The sequence below is a fragment of the Cupressus sempervirens genome, chromosome 10 (genome assembly GCF_028749045.1).
Source record: "Cupressus sempervirens isolate cs-2001-9-10 chromosome 10, ASM2874904v1, whole genome shotgun sequence".
Lineage (NCBI taxonomy): Eukaryota > Viridiplantae > Streptophyta > Pinopsida > Cupressales > Cupressaceae > Cupressus > Cupressus sempervirens.
Genome location: NC_143127.1, coordinates 25,844,597 through 25,848,102, shown reverse-complemented (window position 1 = coordinate 25,848,102; position 3,506 = coordinate 25,844,597). Strand labels below are relative to the sequence as shown.

Sequence of the window (3,506 nt, the reverse complement as noted above, 5' to 3'; positions counted from 1 at the left end):
TTAGTGTGATGAATGCACATTATTCAATATGAGTATAGACCTGCATGAGCCAGAGCATAGAAATATATAAGTCACAAGATTAATTGATCTGCATATAAACTCCATGTAATCTCTAAAGTAATAGGTGAGGTGCATGCGCCTAATAAACAAACCCACACTGTGATTGGGGCACCAAATAAATATCAAATTATATATGATATGACTCATCATTTGCTAAGGAGAATCCTCATGAACTTAATTTCAAACTAGAAAGGATATATATCCGAAGAATTTTCACTGCAGAAAGATGGAAATCGACCCAAAATATGGATTGGAAATTTGATAAAGACAGTGTTGGGAAATTTAGATGATGTACACAAACTGTGCAAAAAAATGCCTGACAATTAGGAGGTCATAAGCCCGTAAAAAATCTCTTTTCTGTGGCATTGGTGATGTTTGGAAAAAGTTGTTCAAAATTGACTTGATTTGGTGTGAGGAAAAATAAGCATCTGAATCAAGGCAAATATAAATTTCCAACATAAGAAGCTTAATCACTTTTGTAGCCGCAGGTCCACAGTAACATAGCTAATGGACTCCCAAATGAATGTATCTTCAAGTATGATATGACCATAGTGGCATAGTCCTTAGTTGAGGTTCAAGCATGTTCATACTCAATAAAGAGTGATATGTAAATTGTTTAATAGGAATGTCTCATCTTAAACCCAAGTAGAAGATGTTTGATGGGTATCTTAGGACATAATAGAGCAAGTTCAAAAGCCCATACTTTCACATTTGGCCTCTATTGTAATCACTCATTGACAGTCAGGGAACCACTTGATAATATGTCTTGGAATTTCTAAAGGGGGAGTGAGATATACAATTGATGAAAATAACATCAGTAAAGAAAGATAATTATTACAAGAGGTTAATATTGCAACATTCTTTCAAATTTGATCTTGAGTATGCACTTATCCAATGATTGCGATATAAAGAATATTCAAATCAATCTGAGCTCGTTGGATGAAAGGTTTGGGACTATGGAAATTGTGTATTTGCATCCTTAACTTATACACACCAGTATTCCCATAGCAGTGACCTGATATTTATTATGTTGCCTCCACAATCATATTGTTCAATTGATTGGAGGAAGAGGCTTCCCTATTTAACGGTTGTGTTTCTTGTCACAGTGCTATGTCCTAGGAAGGAAAATTGACAATATATTCAAAGATGGGAAATGGACCTGGTCTCTCTTTAGACATTGGGAAGAAGGCTAAAGATCTTACAAAGGACTACAATTATGACCACAAGTTTATAGTGACTACATATAGTAAGACTGGTATGACCTTTACATCAACTAGTTTAAAGAAAGGAGAGGCTTTTGCTGGTGATTTGAAGACATAGTACAAATATAAAAGTTGATATAAAAATAGAAAAACACAACTGTTGATATAAAAGTTGATCTTATTCCACTATCTCGACAAATATCACTCTTGATTAGTTTCTTCCCCAAGTGAAGATTGTTTTCAGCTTCAAAATACCAGATTAGAAGTCTGGCAAGGTTGACTTATAGTACCTTCATGATAATATTGGGTTGAGTTCAAGCATTGGCTTGACACCAACTCCTATTGTAGAGTTCTCAAGGGTGCTTGGAATAGGTGAATATTTAGTTGGTGGGGATAAATCATATGCATATCGCGTTTGGTGGAGAAACCTGACTCCCCTTGCATCATCTGCACTTTGTGACTCAGAGTTGAAGCTTGAACATGTAGAATCATTGAAATATAGAAACAAATGGCGAGCTCCATTCCTAGTGAGAGCATGCATCGTAGATAAGGGAGAATATGGTTTTTGAAGAGAAGACATATGCTTGGTATTGGTGAGCATCGATATGAGTAGTGATGAATTCTTGACACCTGCAAAGATGGAATCCACATGGCTTAGTGTCATCAATTGGAAAAGAAGAAAAATTTAGAAAGATTATTGCTAGAGGGTTTGAGCTCATGTACAATATATCAAAAAGGACTATGTTTGAAGTGTTCAACAAAATACTGAGGACATGCCTTATGTTTCTCCTTGACAGAGCTCCCCAAGCAGTGATCACCCATCATAGAAACATGCAGAACCAAGGAATGGGCCTAATGTGAGCATACCAAAAGGAATTATCCTAATTTTAGTTGAAGGCATAGAAACCATAGGTAAATATTGGCACTTTGGTCCATGTGATAAAAAATCACTTGCGATCGATTGGAAGCATGGCTGAGAAATCTTGACAAAGCCAAAGCTAAAGTTGATGCCCTTGGAACAGACAAGCAGAATGTTTGACCAAAGATCCAATTTGATGCATGAAGGCATAAACACTACAGATGGAAGCCCGAGAGGAGTGGTAAAGAAAAGACGGGTTATAAAAAAATAATGATATGTGTATAAATATGTAAATCCAAATAATTCCTTTAATAGGTGTCATCATTTACTTCATAACCAAGATATAGATATGAACATTCTATCCATCATATAGGAAAAGGAAATGTAATGCAAGAATGAATCACAATGAGGTTTTTAATTATGGATTAAAACATTACACATGCCAAGGATAGAAATATCAAAAGATGAGGACAAAAAAAAAAAGCTTCCCCCATAATCAATTATATAACCAAAATGTTACGAGAAAAAGAGGTTGTTAAATTAATCATAGAAACATGGTCTAGGGGTTCCAATTTTTTCTTTCTTGATTACAAACTTTGTGCTATAGCAGGAAGGGAGAGTTTATCCAAATTTTTCAGTTCTTCTGAGGGAGAGAAAGTAGACTTTAGGGCTATAGGAAAGTAGAGCTTGTGTTTTTTTTGAACTATGTTAGGGAAAGGAAGAAATTTTGATTTCTATGTAATGTAAGGGAAGAAATTTCCATTTTCTTCTAGGCATTGATTTAGATGTATATGTGTAATTAGGTCTATGTTATCTTTTACACCTTAGAGAAGGGAGATTGGAAGATAATTGGACATAAAAACTTTGAGTTTGGGGCAATTTCTTTCCACTGATTGTGATCTTTGCATAGCTTTTAGTTTTCCCTAAAATGCATTTTTATGTCACTACTTTCTGGTTATGTTATCACTTCAAGATATCTTTAAAAGCTCTAATTTCTCACTTTCTCAAGGGGATGGAAGATTCATTCTTTGATTTTGTTCTATTTTTAATAGAACATCTAGGTAAATGAACTTTGTGTCATTTGTTGTTCTTTTCTTTTCAGTTACTTAGTTTTCACATCTATTTCGTGTTTATGGGTAGATGTTTGTAAAACTTTTGTGCTTTTAGGTTAAAAGCATTCTTATTAGTAGTGTAGTTGATTCATTGTATATCCTACACAGGGAGCTGTACCTGATAAAATTCAGAGAAATGTTATCAATCCAATGATAACCTATCCAACTATTATTGTTGATTTAGTCTTCTTATCTGGGTATTTAGAGTTAATTTGTACGTATTTTATTGGAAGACAATTTTTTCACTAACAATTCAGTATTGCATTTTCATAT

The 3,506-nt window shown here is 34.2% G+C and overlaps 1 pseudogene; it reads left to right on the top strand.

The window, feature by feature from the left end:
- The first annotated feature begins 1,170 nt into the window (after nt 1-1,170).
- LOC149532390 (mitochondrial outer membrane protein porin 4 pseudogene) lies at nt 1,171-1,831 on the top strand (annotated as a pseudogene).
- Nucleotides 1,832-3,506: the final 1,675 nt, after the last annotated feature.